At 40.5% G+C, this 19,663-nt stretch overlaps 1 protein-coding gene across 1 annotated transcript in view; it reads right to left on the bottom strand.

Moving 5' to 3' along the window:
• CTTNBP2 (cortactin binding protein 2) overlaps positions 1–19,663 on the bottom strand; it is a 172,556-nt gene that overhangs the window by 138,210 nt on the left and 14,683 nt on the right. The gene's annotated exons all lie outside the window — the stretch shown is intronic.

The following is a 19,663-nucleotide window of genomic DNA, read 5'->3' as shown; positions in this document are numbered from 1 at the left end:
AGCTAGCAGACAACTATCTCAGGGAGTTTTGCTGTAACGTGGCAGAAGGCAATGAAGCACCGGTGGGAGGCGAGGCCAATTTGAGGAAAAATTTGATGACACAGAAGGGTTGGGAATAATTGCTGAAGAGGTGTCCCTGAATATTTGAGAAGGCACAGAAGTGGGTGCACATGGGCCAGCAGAGCCTGAGCCAGAAACAAGGGCAGTCTGCCCACAGTGAGAGGAGGAAAAATGAGTGTGGGGACAGATGCCTGCGTTGGTCCCTGCGCTGCTGAGAGAGGATGGCAGTTCTTTCTGATTGCCTCTATACTCTCAGTGAAACGGAACGCAGCCCAGAGTGAAGCAAAGGGAGGAGGTGCTGAAGGAAGGTCTCCACAGGGGAAGAAAGCGCAAAAGCATCTAGAGGAACAGGTGAGGAAAGCACTAAGAAATGTGCTATCACTGCCAACCAGCACCAAGGGCCAACGTGAGGCACAAATGGTCAGGAATTTAACGTGAGTCCAGTCAGCAAGGCGGGGTGGTTTTGCTCCAGCCTGTGCGACCCTATGGGTGTGGACATGAGGTCGGCAGAGAGTTGAATTCAACAAACATGGGGATTTGCTAAGTGAATGGGGCAAACTGAGAAGACCAAGGGAATCGGGGGGCTCTGCAAAGAAGGAACTGCAGCCAGACCTCATGTAATCTAACATGTGGAAGGAGACTTCCAGTCGTTGAGGTTTCATTAAATAAGTGACATGCAGTGACTAAAAATCATCATGTTGATAAATGTCTAGTGACATATACAGAATATACTGAGAAAAACAGGCTATACAAATTATTAGGTAGCGCATGACTGCATTTTGAGAGATATATACTATGTACTCTCATTAATGCGGATAAAAATGGTTACTTCTGAATGAAGGTTGAGTGTCATTTTCGGTGCCTTTTAAAGACATTCTACAAAGAACATATATTGCTTCAATAATTAGGAAATAGGCACGCTATTTTAAATAGCATAACTTAAAATTCTTTGTAAATTATGTCATTTAAATCTGCACCCACTTAAATTACAGGTTTTAGTTTATATGAATAGGTCATTCTAAAATCATTAACAGGTGTTATCAAGATGCATTAAGATGACACAGCAAATGGTATCTGACTGGACTGCGCATCTCCTTGGAAGGCTTTCCAAGCTAAAACATTTCTAAAAGATGCCCATCACAAAGGCTCTTGTTCAGCTAGTATGCAGAAGATGGTGTGACTGACGTTGTATGTCTCGGCTGGTTAGGAATCCTTGATTCACGGGGGCCCATGTAATGCTATTAACATTCTGAAAATCATTTCTGCCTACCACTAAAAGAAAAATAGCAGATTAGAGAACAGAGAGGAATAATTAGGTTTTATTTCTTCAGTCCTATAAAATACAGTATAGTCTGCTGCTGCTACTGCTGCCAAGTCGCTTCAGTCGTGTCCGACTCTCTGCGACCCCACAGACGGCAGCCCACCAGGCTCCCCCGACCCTGGGATTCTCCAGGCAAGAACACTGGAGTGGGTTGCGGCTATAATTGATGAGCACTAAAATTACTGAAAATGCTTGATAAAAATGAAGAATATAAAACAATGTTGAATAACAGAGTTACAGTTACATTATGGAGGTAAGATTATCAATGAATGTTAAAGTCAGAATTTATCAAATGATATATGTTTCTATTAAGAAAAGTTAGTATAACTTCTAGTACATGTAGAATTAAAACAATTATTAGTGAGGAAAACTGTCAGAGAGAAAGACTGATTCCATACGGGTCCTATCAAATATGTACAAAACAAAAATAAAACTGTGACTTTAAAACATCATACAATATTACTGATACAGTTAAGACAATGATTAATGATGAGACACATTTGAATAGCTGAGACACATTTGAATAGCCTATAAATGGTCATATTTTACAAAGCTGATATAAACTTTAAATTCTAACAAATATTTTTACTAGTAAAACCATTTAAAAGTTGTTCTGTTATTATTCCTATTGGGGAATCTTCACTTTGTTGCTAAAAATGTCAAGATTTAAAAGCTACCTACTTTGTCTCACTTAAAATACTCTCATTTTTAGTTAGGGTACTATAGTTGGTTTCACTTAGGTAAGGTAGCCTAACTTGATATAACAGTGAATATTTACCAACAGTTACACTTGGTTAGTTACAATTTGAAACCATGCTATCTGGTCTGGAGACAGGCGGAGAATAGCAACAAGGTCTTGAAAAAATCCATACACAATCCACTGGAGGGAAGAAACACATGAGTGACGAAATTCTAGATAGCAGAGTTACCAAGTGCTTGTAACATATTAAACCATTTGAGGTGTGCCGGAAAAAATGTGGCACAAACTGGTTTTCAAAGCATGAACGGTTACAATAAAGGAAATTGGAAAGTCCAAAACCAAGCATGTGGAAAACTGATAAGCTTGCAAACTGATGAACTTCCAAATGAAGTCAGCTGATTAGAGGAAATACTTAGCAAAATTATTACAGTGCTAGAATGTGGTACATACAGTGTTTAATGTCAACCAACAGTACCTGAACTACAAAGCATATTCACAAATTTGTGACATACGAATGTTTGTTCCAGGCAGTAGTTGGACATTCTTAGAAAAAGTTATAAGCCAAAGTTTTTAACATCAATTCTCATTTTCTTTTGGAAACATTGATATAAACCATGTTCATGCTTTTCTGTTCCACGTTCATTTTTATAGCTACTGCTTTGTCTAACCATGTTTGAATATAAATGACTTGTTCTGTCTGAAAAATGTGTACATAAACTGATTAAACAAGGAACATTAGCAAATGATAGATCATACTAGCAAATGGTTTGAAGGTTACACAGCCCATCTGTTTATTTAGAGGATCTTCTGACTGTCTCCTTCACAGGGAACTCTTGGGGGGAAGCTATGCATTAACCCCCTGCTGCCTGCCCACCTCCCACCACCTGACCCTCTTCACTTCCACCCTGGCTACCTCCCCTAAGCATCTTGCCTCTCACTTATGCCCTTGGATGCTAGGCATAAGCAGTCACTTGCTCTCAGCTATCACATTTTACGTGGACATTGATAAACACACCTCCTGTTTGAAGATGCACTACAGAAAATTTCAGGACTTTCCTGGTGGGACAGTGGGTAAGAATGTGCCCACCATTGCAGGTCATGGGTTCAATCGCTGGTCGGGGAAGGTCCCACATGTCACAGAGCAACTAAGCCCATGCACCACAACTACTAAGCCCGCGCGTTGCAACTACTGAAGCCGGTGTGTCCCACAGCACATGCTCTGCAACAAAAGAGGCCACTGCAACAAAGAGTAGGCCCTGCTTGCCGCAACTAGAGAAAGCCCGCGTGGAGCAGCGAAGACCCGGGGCAGTCGAACAGAGAACAAAATACATAATTAATTAATAAAAGAGAAAAGAAAGACATTTTCGACCCCCAGCAACCGGCAGTCTGTCTTCCCTGAGGAAGTAATCAGCATGGCACTTTTTCTTATGAACAACACAAATCATGTAACTCGCCTGTTACTGTTTTATTTTTCCCATCAGGAAGCATAGAGCCCCAACTTTTGCTTCAACTCGGTGGCTCAGCTTCTGTTATACGTACTGGGCCCCCACGTAAGATTTGATGAGAAGAAAAGGTCTTATGACTACAAGGTTTGTAAGCCCCTGTGTTAGCTCCTAATCTTGATTTTCACATACTTGTATCTTCCATCTTGCTGTTTTTATTCTTGTAAGCCACGTTAAATCCTCTGTGGAACAATCCGGGGTATAAAAGTTTTCAAGAAAAATGATCACATGGACTGTGACAGAATATCCATTTTTATACACAGTTCTTCATGTCTCGATAACATGCTTTATTTCAGTCCAACAATTCTAGAAAGCTTCTTTAGCACAATTCCCACAACTTATTTGAGACCATGTCTGGGTTGAGTCACTTAATGATGGTTTTTGGAGAAGCTGTCCTGAGACCAGTCATTGGCTGTCTTTTTCTCATCAAAATCTCTCCACAACGAGAAACGGCATCAGACCCTAATTTGCTGGCCATTCTGCTTACTGCACAAAAAGCCTCTTCAGCCTTCAGGGATTTCAATCAGTACCAAGGATTTAAGAGCACCCTGATTTTATGTTACATAAAGCACATCTGGCCTTACAGTGAGTGGCCACTTGTCAGATCAGTGGCTCTAAAACTTGAGTGCCGATCAATCACCCAAAGGGCTTGTGAGGCCACAGAGTAGACTGTGTTCCACCCCCAAAGTATATGCAAAGGAATATCTGCATTCCTTGTTAATATAAATTTCAGGTATACAGCAAATCACTGTAGATGGTAACTGCAGTTGTGAAATTAAAAGATGATTCCTCCTTGGAAGAAAATCTATGGCCTACCTAGACAGCATATTAAAAAGCAGAGACATTACTTCACTGACAAAGGTCTGTATAGTCAAAGCTATGTTTTTTCAGTAGTCACGTGTAGATGTGAGAGTTGGACCCTAAAGAAGGCTGAGTGCTGAAGAATCAGTATTTTTGAACTTAGAGAAGACTCTTGAGAATCTCTTGGACAGTAAGGAGATCAAACCAATCAATCCTAAAGAAAATCAACCCTAAATATTCATTGGAAGGACTGATGCTGAAGTTGAAGCTCTAATACTTTGGCCACCTGATGAGAAAATCTGACTTATTAAAAAGACCCTAATGCTGGGAAGATTGAAGGCAGGAGAAGGGGACAACAGAGAATGAGATAGTTGGATGGCATCACCGACTCAATGGATATGAGTTTGAGCAAGCCCCCAGAGTTGGTGATGGACAGCAAAGCCTGGCATGCAGCAGTCTATGGGATCGCAAAGAGTTCTGGCCGAGTGAGTCTACGTGACTGAGCAACTGAACTGAATACAGCATTCTAATTCAACATCTGTATACACAACAGTGTGATCGCCACCACAGATCTGGCTGTTACCCACCACCGTCTAGTTGACTCCCTGCACCCATCTTGCTCGCCCCTCAGCGTCTTTCTTCTTCTCCTCTGGTTCCCACCTACCTGGTCTCCAAATCTATGAGATTTTTATTTTTGTTTGCTCATCTGTTTTAGAGTTGACATATGAGTAAAATCGTTTGGTGTTTGCCTTTCTCTGATTTTTTCAATTAACACACTAACTTTTTAAAAAAGTTCTAGGTAATACAGATGCTGCTGGCCTGGAAACCACACTTTGAAAACCAGTGCTTTGGCGTCAGTCCATTTCCCTGCTTAGACATCTTTAGGGACTCTGCCCTATGTACTCTATTAGTCACACAGATGTTTCAGCTTGGCCTTCAAATCCTCATTGACTGAGCCTGTCCTTGTCGTTCAGTCGCTAAATTGTGTCCAACTCTTGTTGCAGCATTCCAAGCTTCCCTTGTCCTTCACTATCTCCCTGAGTTTGCTCAAACTCATGTCCATTGAATCAGTGATGCCATCGAACCATCTCATCCTCTGTTGTCCCCTTCTCTTGCCCTCAGTCTTTCCCAGCAGCAGCCTGTCCTAGCCCCCACTAAAGTGCATAGCCTGTGCTCCAGGCCTCCTTATTCCCTCTCTGCCCAGAGTACACAAATCCTGTGCTCATGTTGTCTGACTCACATCCACTTCTTGTGGCTCTAATTATTACTTGTTCTAGAAATTAATCATTCTTCAGAAGACTCCTAGAATGCCACCTCTTCCCAGAAACCAACCACCTTCATTAAAACTCTTTCATCTATGCTTTACAAACCCGCCACACATTATAATCAGTAGCCTTGGCAGGGTTATCTTCCACCAGATTATATAGGAGAGTGGTTAGCAAGATGCACTTAAGAGTCAGGAAGGCCAGAGTTCAAGTTTGGGCCCCACACTTGTCAGCTGCATGACATAGAACGTATTTCTTAACCATGAGCCTTAGAGTGAGGGCTTCCAGTGACAATGTTGAGAATTAAATGAGATAATCTACATACAGCCCTAGGCAGCACTCCTGGCAGACAGGGCTCAGCAAAGATCACTTTTTTGGGGTTGATCAAATATTATCCCCAAATCCTCTGCCACTCCGGCCAGGTGGTCAGGCCTACATCTCTCCCCCTTGAATCCGATTCCTGTGGCTGCCTGACAGAATACAGTGGAAAGTGACTTTGTGACCCAGAGTAAGGCACTAGAAGATGCTACTTCCTGTCTGCTAGGATGTTTACTGATGGATCCCAGCTACCCTGTGACAAGGAAGCCGAAGCAACCCATGGAGAGGAACCCAAGCCCCGAGCTGAGAGTCCCACTGCCCTCCCAGCAGGCAGCCAGCACACGAAGGAGCCATCCTGAAGCAGGTTCTCCAGCCCCGGCCTCTGTCCTCCTCCCACTGCCACGTGAGGAGCAGATGGCAATGTTCCTACACAGCCCAGTCTCGACTGCAGACATGGGAGCAAAATAAAGGACTGTTGTTCTTTAAACCCATTAAGCCTCCAAGTGATTTGTAACATAGCCACAGATGACAAAGCCAGGAACATAGTATTATCTTTGCATCCTTTCTCCTCTCCTGCTGACAGGATCATAGGTTAGGACCTTTGAGAGTGCTGATCACAAGATTCAGACATTTCTAGAGGGAAAATTCTCCCAGGGGATCTCTCTTTGTGAGTAAACACAGGACTCCCTGAGAAAGAATTCAAATTAACCGAAGAAAAACACCACCTCAGTCCTCATCTCCACTAACCCCCTCTAAAGTTGCAGCAGAACCCTAAGGAACTGAGGCTTCAATAATTAAAAAGGGAACTTAAAAAATAATAATAACTCTATAAAGTCAGTGGCACAAATAGCAATACTGCTTTGTAATCTGAAGTAATCCAATGAGTGCTAAATAAGGGAGTCTGATATCCACTGCGAACAGCAGGAAATTCACGAGGCCACCATCTGCATGAGAGCAAAGAGTAGAAGGAGACAGCATAGCAGCTGATAACACAAAGTGAAACAACTTTTGGAGGGAGGTGCACAAAATCTAGTGACACACGGTAAGTATGGACCAAACGAGAGAAATATGGTTATTTACCTTTTCATTAAATATATTATAAATGTTATTATTTTGCTGTTGTTAGTACTCTTATTTTGACCCTATTTTCATATAACCTTCTAAAATGGATCTTAAAACCTAACAGTTATGGTACCTAATTTTAATGGCCAGTATTTATCCTTTGCTTCATGTACCACAAATGTGACTTGTTAATTATGGTTAACTTCCTCTCCTAGACAATAAATCCCTTGAGGAAGGGACTGGCTAGTTTTCACTCTTCCCACTGTCCAGAACAAGGCATGATGGAAAATACTCAGTAAGTATTTGCTGGGTGAAGGCTGAATGACTAGCAGTAAAAAAGCTGGTCGGAGAACTAGAGTTGATGCCTATTTACCTAAGTATGAATTCACATGGGGCACAAACACACTATCCTTTTTACAAAAAAGGTTTATACCCTGACACTGAAATTGCTTTAGCAATAACTGGTTGCTGTCATAAGTCAGAAAATGATGCTCTATTATGCTGGAAGAGTTATTTATATTCACAATCGCTTCTCCATCTATTCAAGTCCCTTTAATTCATGAGGTATTTCACCTACATTTAGAGCCATCACCTAGAAATCAGAGTTTTACAGAACCCACACTTTTAAAAATGTCAATTGTAATTGCTTCCTCAGATCAACTTCTCTCCCTTTTTCTGTCAATCTACTTCCAAAAGTGGTTAAAAGTGTTTAATGTCCCTTAAACACTGTTTTTATCATATCCTTTCCTATTTCAAAGCCTACAGTTAATCTCAATAGGCAACTATTTGACATTTAAACTTATTAAGAAGTGAATGTATTAACAATTCCTATTAAGGGTTTCTGAAGTTCTTCCATTGATTGTCCAACTTACCATCCCTCTAAACCAAATTCGTATTGTATTACCATTCCCTAAACAGGCACAAAATCTGTAGATCTAACCAAGCAGAGATGATGGAAGGTTTCTTCTGAATTTCACCAGTGAGGTCTCATTATTTTGTCAAGACACTATAGAAGGAAGCTCAACACACTTTTCAGAGTGTCTATGAAAGGTTTATGCCCCAGTCACTCATGGAGAAAGACAAAGCAATAGAAAATCATTGTCAATCTCTAATTTTTAGGGATTATTTAAAATAATCTAATCTAAAGCTACTATTCTATTGACTTAGCCTTTGTGAAAGGAAATCTGAACTTTTTAACAAGGCCAATGATATATCTGCATTTTAATACATTAGTTACTAAGAATATTACACTCCTCTCTGGGAGTGAATCTATCATTACCTGGCTATATAATTTCATCTTTATGAATTCCTTGCAACTGCTATTAATTGGAAAAAAAATCAAAGGATCATATAAGTCAAATAAATCAATATAACAGCCTTTCATGGAAACCAAACTAAATTCCTATCTAAAGGCTCAATTACCACCTGCCATTTTCTCAAATGCAGATGAAAAAAGAAAAACAAGTTGATCAAATACAGAAAAAAAATATCGAAAAGTGAAATGTAACCACCAGAGACAGATTTAACAATGACTGAGATGTGGGAAGATGATCAAGACAGAAACAGCACTTCCTTAGCTACTGCCTCCTCCTCTGTTTCAGAAATCTCCATCATTTTCTTAAACTTGGGTCATGCGGCATTCACACACGCTTCATAATGTTCTCAGGCAGAAGATGAGAATACCCTTACTACAGAACTTTTCTGTATTTGGTGTGATAATTAGTGAGAAGAAGAAAACATTTCAAAAAAAAAAAAAATGATGCTCTTCTACTTATCATAAATGCCAGTCAATAAGATCTTAGAAGTCTTGCTAGATTTATTTCTGTTTATAATTACCTGCAGTCAATTGGGAGGGAACAGCCTGTGATTTAAAAGGAGGCTTTCTAACAATAATTTCTGTGTAGTTTCAATTTCTGTGCAGCTTTTGATATTTACAATCAACTACAGGTGTGTGGGGAATGTTCTGGGAATTCACACCATTTAAAGTAAAATAACGGTTCCATGAATGACAACATCCAGCTCTAGCAAAATGAATAGTGTCATTAATACTGTCTTTGAAGCAGAGGCATATGGTGAGAGCCAACGTTAGGAGTCAAACAGAAGATGGCTTATTTTCCTTGGAGGCTGTTTCACCATTCCTAAAGTGGTCAAGCAATTTCACAGAGATGACAGGAGATAATATATGTGAAGTGCTGGTATGTAATAAAAATTCGATAATGTTAAGTCCCATTCCATCTCCATATCCTGCTCCAAATTTGCCTGCTGGAAACTGCAGCAAACCTCAGGATTCCTTGGAAGAATGAGTCAAATGGAATCAACCCTTTTCTTGATTTTGGTTTGCCTACTGCCTAGACCACAATCATGGGGTGAAGGAAGGAGGTTGTAGAAAAGAAATTGTTTAGTTTGAAAGGACTGAACCACCTCCCTCCTCTTCACTTTTAGATGGCTGGGAACAGAGGCGGTTGTAAACAATTATTCATGCCAAGTTTAAAACAACGTCACTGAAAATCAAAGATTTAACATAAAGAGTATGCTGCCTAAATATGGAGATGTGGAGAACAGACTGACAAGCTGCAGGGTAAGTATTTATAACAGTTCATAGATCTAACTGTTATCACACCATTCCTACACACTTAGAAAGTGACTTTTAAAAATAATTAACAACATGTATTATCCTATTCCCAAAACAGTTCAGAAGTTTTCAAAATTCCTAAGCCCTCTTTTGGTGGTGGTGGTGGTGGGGTGGTGGTGGTGGAGGGGGTGGGGGTGGGGGTGGGGTGAGGGGGGCGGAGGGGTGGGGGTGGGGGTGGGGAGGTGGTGGTGGAGGGGTGCTGGTGAGGGCGGTGGTGGGTAATTCCACTTTAGCAAACATTGTCTGGACAACACTTGACAAGTCACTCCTCTCCACTCAGGACCCATGTGGCCCCCACAGAGCCCCCAGAAACGATGCTGACTCCAGCTCCTTTCAGCCTGTGCTATGATCGTTCAAAATACCCACCTGATCTCCTACTACTGCTTATTTTTCTGCCTGCCTTAGGCTTGCTGTCAGGATAAATTAGTAGCCTAGATTAGCTTTAGTTTTCATCTAGCAAAGTCTGACTTCAGGAGTCAGAATTCTATCCTAAGAAATAAAAAGCAATGCCCACTTTATGAGACAGGAAGCAGGTGACCAAGATCTGTCCTATAACTTTCAAAGTGTGAGGAGAAGAAGAAAGGGTAGGGGAAGATCTTTCTACCAACACAGATTGAGATTCAAATGCAAATAATTTTTTCAAGCACCTACTCTGTGCCAGATCCTTCACCAGCATATTATCTTGTTTAATCCTTACAATTCGAACAAACCTACAACTGTGTATTAAGACCAAAGAGACGTGCTATGAAATCATCCATCCAACCCCATTTACCCAGGATTTAAAGTCTTTCATAAAAGCAGAAGAGCTGCAGTACCCAGAGAGCAGCACACAGGTGGCCCTTTCCTTCTAACTTGGAGAGAAGCAACCTATGCTGTGTGTATACACAGCCATGTCTGATGTACTTTACTGGTAAGTTGAGACTTCCCATGGGTTTACTATTGGCAATATTTCAGCCATTCAAGCCTAATGCCCATAGGAGATGCAACTCCACTTTACTACAGGTAAGGTGCCTAGTGCAGTGCCTACACTGAGAGAAGACTGTTCATGGTCTGTTTTCCATGCAAGAATGTCACGAAAAGGATTCTGGGCTGCTGGAGGGCTTTTCAGCTCTAGCATTTTATTTTTGTAAGGGATAATCATGTGAGCATAAGCCCTGTTAATGGTCCACTTAAAACAGGCCAACATAGATGTCCTAGAGCAGAACAAATTCTGACCATGTTGAAGTGTATTTTACATTCTTGCCAGGTCACCTTTAGTACGTGTGAAGCAATCTTTTGCTATTTCACCCAACCCTACGTGAAAAACTTGAAAAGGAATTTGATTTTATAACAGATAGGTCTTTAGAAATTTATAGGACTCTTATGCCATGAAAGAGGTCTTTTAGCAAAATTCATGAATGGAGGGGAACTGGATTAGAAAAAATGCAAGTGAAGATAGAATTTTGCCTTTCAAAAAATTTCAAGTGGGGAATTTACCTTATCAATCTTATTTTAGGTGCACAAGCCCTTAACTAAAAACCGTAATCAGCTCATCTCAACGGTTTGAAGAAAAACACTGTTCATTCCTAAGTGACAAAAGTTAATGAGGAAGCACATTTTCCACGCCCTCTTAAAGGGCAATAATTGTCAGCATCTGAGGTGTCCACATTTCTTAGACAACCGCTCTGACAGCCTGCCTTTACTACAGCTCTCCTGCAGACTTTTGTCTGCCCAGCAGTTAGGGTGTTTTTTGTCATTTTCTCCCTTGAAAATGGTGACAAGCTGAAAATAGTTACATTAAATATTTACATTTAATAAATTAAAATTTATGCAAAAATAGAATGCATGATAATGTTGCATTTGCCAAAAAGATGCCTTTCACAGCACATCAATTCACCGGCATTCTCAAGCTTAAACAAACCAACAGCTGACTACCTGACCCAGGATGACATCCAGTCTTTCTACGACCCTCGCCCTCCGGCGTGGTCGGGCCTCAGCCTGGATCCGCATCTGACCTTGTGCCATTTTCTCCTGCTCTCTGAGCTCCCGCAGCTCCCATCACCTGTCAGTCTCCGTCCTCTCCAAAGGCCTTTACACGCGCTGCTCCCTTCGCCTGAACACTGTCCTTGCAACTGGACTCCCAATGCCTCTGCAAGTCTCAGGGAGTGTCACTTCTTCAGAGAAGCCTCTCCCGACCCAATATAAGCAACCCTTCACCTCTCTTCTAACAGTCTGTCCTTTCTTTCATAATCATCATTTGTACTTAGATACTGTGTTCATTGGTTTAATGTCAATCTCTCTCACTAGACCCTAAGATCCTTGAGGAAGAAAGCAGCTGTACTCCAATAAAAAATTAATAAAAAAATATGAGACTCATGAAAAAGAAATCATATCCCCTTGTCCGCCACCCTGGAAGCCCAGGACAAGCCTGAGGACAATAAACATCCGTTGAAGGAACGGATGCTGGATCTCATCTTCCCGCACCCTGTCCAAGTACATAGAAATATGGGACACAGCCTTTCCTCATTTGTTCAACTACAGTTTATTTTTTGACTCAGAAAACTGAATGACAGAAGCTGAAACCTTTTCATTTTTCTTCCCCAAATAACCAGAATCAAAGAGAAGGAGGGCAAAGTTTTGAGTACTGTTTTAGACCCTTGTTCTTCCTTCTGACAATCAAGACAGAATTAGTCATGTATGAGGCAAAGCAAATTCCCACAAGAATCCACGACTTGTAGTTTAGCCACTGAGGGTTAAGATGAGATGGCCGAAATGTTATCAGACTGCCTCAAGGGAAGACCCTTTATTTTCAGATTTCAAGGAGCTAGTTCTAAAAACGAACTGTTAATTCAACTGATAGTTCCACACATTATGATAACCTTCGAAGTGTACAAAAACACACTCTTGGTTTCATACCATTTGTAACCTTGAGTTTATCCTGTACACAGTGTGGATCAGATGGTACATTATTGACCTAGGAAACTTCCTCTTTAGCGTGTTCTCACAATATCCTGCTAATTTATTAATAATCAGCAAGAAAATGTTACTCGAGTGACTTCAGTTGCTTATTAAATGGTAGTGATAAAACACTTTGCTTTCATGGCATCTTTACCTTCTTTTTTTTACCATATGATTCCACTCATATAATTTTTTTGATGTACAGTTGCTTTAAAATATACTGTAAGTTGCAAGTATACAATATAGTGATTCACAATTTCTTAAGGTTATACTCCATTTATAGTCATTATAAAATAATGATATATTCCCTGTCATGTTGTACAGTCTATCCTTATAGCTTATTTTATACCTAATAGTTTGTATCTCATCTCCTACCCCTAGTATAAAAACAGCAGTATTTTGCCTCATAGTCTTCTATTTTTTTTTCTTTCACGAATAGTAACTGTTCATCAGGGAAAATAAAGTCTCTCAGAAGAATCAAAATTGGTATTTCTTGTTTGCCCTACTAAACCAAATACAATGCTACTTAAAAATCATCAGCTATTACATATTATGAAAATTCATTTGCTTGCAGAAAAAAGCACATCTGGTCAACTTGCTTCCTTTTTCTAAACATAGAAGAAAAGGCGTTATCTCCACAGACGGGGAAGGAAACAATTCATGTCTCATGAATTCAGCTCTGCTCAGCAAATTCACTTGTTAATTAAAATAAACAGCACAAAAAAGAGTACGTTTTGGTCAATCAATTGCCTGCAATCACAGGAGAATTCTGAAATACCAAAGGCTGTATGTTTTACTTAGCTGAAACCAGAATGTTGTTCTTTTATCATTATTTCGCAGACATGTCATTTGAGGACAACCCTCACAATACTCTGTAGTATATGCGTAGCTGCTTTCAAAAGGAGTGGCAACATTATTCCATTTAACGCTTTCATTTTATTTAAAAAGACTGACTTTGTTCTATGTAAAGATCCCAGCACTGAACCAGATGGCCATTAAGGTTTTTGAATTTTAAAAATAAACCACTGAAGTTCTGCCTAAGAAACTATAATGCAATTTAAAGCATCTGGTGTGTTTTGAGAGTCATGAGATTTGTTAAAATGGACGTTTTCAGATTAATATTTAGCTTTGAGAAAAAAAATCTCTCCCAGGAAAATCCCTGTATCATAACAAAATATATTTGAATCATTAAAGTTCTTACATTTATTTTAGCAAATATAGTTTTGAAAGTGGCATTTCCTTAACCAGTTTCAGTTTACAGCAGTGTTTCCCAAGGAGGGGTGACTCGGAGACCTTCTTGTCTGTCATAACTAGGGAGGTGTTGCTGGCATCTAGTGAGCAGACAGAGGCCAGGGAGACTACGAAGCATCCTAGAGCGCGGAAGACAGCTTCCTTCCTGCAACCCCCATCCCCATCACCCGATCCCAAATGCCAATTATGCTGAGGCGGGAAAAAATCTGCTTCAGAGCAAAACCATTACAACTGCTTTTTAACTGAGTTTTTAACTCAATGGAAAGACCAGGTCTTCAAAAAGGGATATATTCTAGACAAAATATATACTGAGTCACAACCCAAGAAAAGTATAACTCCGGCCGAAATGACACTACTCAGACCTATATAAACTCAAGATGTAAGAATTCTCTAAATGAACACAATCTTGGTATTGTAATAAAGCTCCACTGATACTCGGTTCACAATTATACAAAGTAGGCACTCAACAAATATTTACAGAGGGAAGTAGAAAGAGAAGGATCTTCTTGTACTGTACCCCAGGACACTGAATATGTAACATTAAATCAAGATAATGCTCTGTGTTGGGTTGTTGTGCTGTGTCAGTGTGCCCGACTCTTTGCCACCCTATGGACTGTAGCCCACCAGGCTCCTCTGTCTTTGGGATTTTCCCAGCAAGAATACTGGAGTGGGTTGCCATGCCCTCTTCCAGAGGATATTCCAGACCCAGGGATTGAACCCATGTCTGCTGTATTGGCAGGTGGATTCTTTGCCACTGAACCACATGGGAAGCCTGTATTCGGTAGTTAGAGGCCATCTAAACTTCTCCCTTCCTTCCTAGCACTAGCAAGTAGCCAGCCAGTGCCATTTTCCGGTGTCCTATGCAGCTACCTGTGTCTACAAAAGTTCTCACTAATGCACGTGTGTGCACTGCTTAGAGGAAGCTGCTTGTTCATTTCCTCTCTTGACCCCACCCCTTGCCATAGGTCAGGATGTGGAGGTGGCACTGCCCAAGTTTCAACTATACAGAGGAAGCTAATTCCCTAAGGAGAGCAGTAGGCTAGAAATCACCTGGGTGGTTGAATGACTCCCTGGCATAAAGCTGTCTCTCCAGTAGAGATCATTCATCTGCAGAATTATAGTTGAGAAATGAACCACTTACTTAATCGATTATACTTTAGGTCCCTTTGTGGCAGCAGCCTGCACAAGTCAATTCTATAATTTAATATCCACTATGATCTAAGGGCTACAAATGCTTTCTATCCCAGGAAATGTTAAACTGGCTAATTTTTAAAGTTTCAGTGCAAGTAATACCTGAAAATCTGGATGATGTGGTTACTCTATGGTGACTATAGATTAAGAGGAAGATCTGCTCTGTCTGTTAATATTGTTAATTCTCATTTATCCAAACTAAGTGGAAAAAGAAGGCAAATCTGGAGGTTCCTGCCCAAGGAATTCATTGTTTCAATGATATGATATTTACATAAACATACTTCCCTGGTGGCTCAGATGGTAAACAATCTGCCTGCAATGCAGGAGACCCAGGTTCGATCCCTGGGTTGGGAAGATTTCCTGGAGAAGGGCATGGCAACCCACTCCAGTATTCTTGCCTGGAGAATTCTATGGACAGAGGAGCCTGGCTAGATACGGTCCATGGGACTGCAAAGAGCTGGACACCACTAAGAGATTAACACACACATGCTAGTGGTAGCAGGCCAACACACACCCAAGACAATTTCCACTCTTCAAATTTTGTAACTGCAGCATTTTCTTCTCCCTGCGTTTGTCTCCCCTTTGACTAAGATGCTGGTAAAAATACTAGCAGCAACAGGGAAAATGAAGTGAGGGCTAGAGGATTTCAAAAACTAAACACTGAGCATTGAAACAATGATTTATGGACTAAGTTGTAGATTCAAATTTTGAATATTCAATTAAATTTTATTCAAAAGGCTCTGTGTCTATCTTAGTTTTCAGAAAATACAAACGCTTCTCGCTGAGCACCCTTCTTTATTAAAATTCAAAGTATTTTCCTTTAGACTTGATTTGATACTGGAAATATTTATTCAATGATTTATTTCTACTTTATGTGAATGAGAGGGAAATCATTGAGAAACAAAGTATTTCTTATGTGATGAAATTATAACATTTCAGTTAAGCAGCTTTATGCAATTCAGATTTTCCATTGATATTGCTTTTTAAAACATAATTTCCCCCAATAAAAAGTAATGTGTTGAATATTACATGTTATAAAGCCATAAGCTTATTGAAAAATATTTTTACCTTAAACATATGAAAACAGTAAAAGTATCAAAATATATACTGCAATTTCCTAACATCTTTTTCCCCAAATTGTATTTATGGATTGTCCTAACAAGTCTAAGGCTATTAATTCAATGATTTATGCAACTTTTATGGTAACTTGACCATATCTTATAACTTGACCATATCTTGACCATATCTAACTTGACCATAACTTATCCAGAGCCATCAGGATAACATGATTAAAAAGGTAAAATAAAACAGTTTGGTCTGAAATACCTTTTTAACATTTGTTAAATTCTAAAGAATTTTAATGCCTCACAACAAAATCATTTCTAAATCTTAAAGTTCAGAGTACAAATTAGGCAACTTCTACCTTAAAAAAAAAATCACAATTTATATATTAAATTCAAAGATCTTCACTATTCTCAAAGAAATTACTTTTGACTTTATCTTTAAACAAAATGTATTTCTCCCAACAGAATATTTACTGAGTAGATTCTGACTTTTTATTTAGGAATAAATTTCTTACAAAATGAAAGTTTCACTTTCTTTCTCCTTCCCAGTTTTTTTCTGGGGCATTAGCCAGTCACTAACTTATACTCTGCTATTAAAAGAAAAGGTAACTAAAGGACACACCTGGACCCAAGTAAATATTTCACTAGTTTCACCAGCTCTAACAAAAATCCCCAAGGGAACAGCCAATCAGTAAATCACCAGAGTGAGTCTACAACAGGTATGTGAAAATGACATTATTACCTACTCCTAGAAATGCAATCATCTACACAAATCAATCATGAATTCCAATTTTAAAAAGTGACAAAAAACCTTAAGAATTTCCAAACACACCAAGTTTAAGCATGCCACGTTTTCAACCTGAAGTAAGTCACAATTTCCTTGGACTTCCTTTTTGTCTGAGTCTATATATAAGAGAGACTGGTGGTGCTCTACAGGCTAGTACCCAAGAGGCCTTCTTGAAATAGGTGAAAACAGTGTCACAGTGAGTGGCACTTAGGAAGCAGGGCTAGGGGCCTGCCACATATCCAGGAGCTGTCCCAAGTCCCCCACAACTTTCCCTCTGTTCATTCCTTTCTCTAGAACCTTCAGGATGGCTATCTGAGCCAACAGAGGATCTTCTTTCCACACATAAACAAGCTGTTTTAATTCAGCTTTAATAAACACTAAATTATTCATGGTCAACTCCCATGTAAATGTGTGTTTTAATTTGGAACTTTACCAAGAGTCATTCACTATTTCAGTGAAATCACTTTACCCATGGCAAATCTGTTCCCTGTATCCCAGTCAGTGACATGGCAAGCCTGGAGCAGGATTCTTTTGCAATGACTGCACTCATGGCAATGTCATGAGAATAGGTGGGAACACCCATCTAATTTATCTTGTCTTCCAATATAGTCATGCAGCAGTTATATATGGAAATGAATAATATTTTATAATAAATTACTTCTCTGTCACTTTATATCACAATTAGGGCAATGTATTGCCAACAAAGGTCCATCTAGTCAAGGCTATGGTTTTTCCAGTAGTCATGTATGGATGTGAGAGTTGGATTATGAAGAAAGCTGAGCGCTGAAGAATTGATGCTTTTGAACAGTGGTGTTGGAGAAGACTCTCGAGAGTCCCTTGGACTGCAAGGAGATCCAACCAGTCCATTCTGAAGATCAGCCCTGGGATTTCTTTGGAGGGAATGATGCTAAAGCTGAAACTCCAGTACTTTGGCCACCTCATGCGAAGAGTTGACTCATTGGAAAAGACTCTGATGCTGGGAGGGATTGGGGGCAGGAAGAGAAGGGGATGACAGAGGATGAGATGGCTATATGGCATCACCGACTCAATGGACATGAGTTTGAGTGAACTCTGGGAGTTGGTGATGGACAGGCAGGCCTGGCGTGCTGCGATTCATGGGGTCGCGAAGAGTCGGACACAACTGAGTGAGTGAACTGAACTGAACTGATTGGCTATTTTTAACATAGCCTACTTATATATGCAATTTAGCATACATTTCATTGCGACATAGTAAAAGGGGAATACAAAGTATTTCATGAAAAACGAAAAACTGGGTCTGCTAGATATGCAAACCCTGACCTAGAATACCACCTAAGGCTCCTTGCAGCCCCAGCACTCTTTGATTCTATGAAAAACTTACAGTTCGGCAAACCCTGATCATTAACAAGCCTCTACCTCTGCACGAGTTTGAAAGCATTGCAATTAAGTTAAAGAGATAAAAACATGTGGTTGCTAAGGTGACACATAAAAATACAAACTCCACTAAACACTCCAACATGGGTGCAAGCAGAGGGAAATGCCTCGGTGCTGATGACTTTTACAGGTAAACAGAGAGGGACGGGGGCTTCCCTGTTGTCTCAGTAGTAAAGAACCTGCCTTCAATGCAGGGGACACATATTCAAATCCCTGGGTCAAGAATATCCCATGGAGGAGGAAACAGCAACCCACTCCAGTATTCTTGCCTGGGAAATCCCATGGGCAGAGGAGCCTAGTGGGCTACCATCCGTGGGGTCATAGAAGAGTCAGACATGATTGAAAGACGGAGCACAAGAGAGGGAGAGAGAAGTGTCTAAGGGAGAACTGCAGCCTTCACACCCCTTTGGTCTCAAGAAGCTGCACAACTGGTCTCACAGCTGACTGCTACCTTATTCTCTCCTTGGGCTGAAAGTCACAGTCTTGAGTGATGAACTGCCTTAGCATTTCTCCCACAAAGTTCATTCAAGAAAATACACACTGGCAAACAATGTAAGACTCCTGAGAGTCCCCTGGACTGCAAGGAGATCAACCCAGTCGATCCTAAATGAAATCAACCCTGAATAGTCACTGGAAGGACTGATGCTGAAGCTCCAATCCTTTGGCCACCTGATGCGAAGAGCTGACTCACTGGAAAAGACCCTGATGCTGGGAAAGATTGAAGGCAGAAGGAGAAGGGGATGACAGAGGAGGAGATGACTCAACCAACACGAGTTTAGGCACACTCTGGGAGATGGTGAAGGACAGGGAAGCCTGGCGTGCTGCAGTCCACAGGGTTGCAAAGAGTTGGATGTGACTCAGTGAGTGACAACAACAAAACGATGCAAACGTTCCAAATGTGGAGCAAGACGGAAACCTCTCACTACCGAACCGTGCACAGGTTTACGTAGCAAATCTTCTCATGCAAAAATCAACACCCTCAGCTCATCACTGGCATGAAGTTGCTATAACCACAATCCATTTTCTTCTGAGACCATCATTCTCTTCATCAGATTGAAGAATCATTATTATCCCCAGAAAAGCAATTTCCAGGCTGTGAAAATGACTCAAGTCATTACTTCAGGAACTATTGCCCCTTTCCCCACACAACTGGATTCTCAGCACATGCACCATCTCCACTACGTCTAACCATTCACCTCTCTTACCTCTTTTCCCACCATATTAGCACCCACATGGGGGAACACTGCTTATACATTCCACAAAGTTTCACGTTAAACTCCCTAAGACAAAGTTTAAGGAACTAACTCCTGGTGAAAAAAATACATCCATACTTCCTGTATAATAAATATATCCCTCTTG

This window comes from Budorcas taxicolor, chromosome 4 (genome assembly GCF_023091745.1).
Source record: "Budorcas taxicolor isolate Tak-1 chromosome 4, Takin1.1, whole genome shotgun sequence".
Lineage (NCBI taxonomy): Eukaryota > Metazoa > Chordata > Mammalia > Artiodactyla > Bovidae > Budorcas > Budorcas taxicolor.
This window is presented reverse-complemented; position numbering and strand designations above follow the sequence as displayed.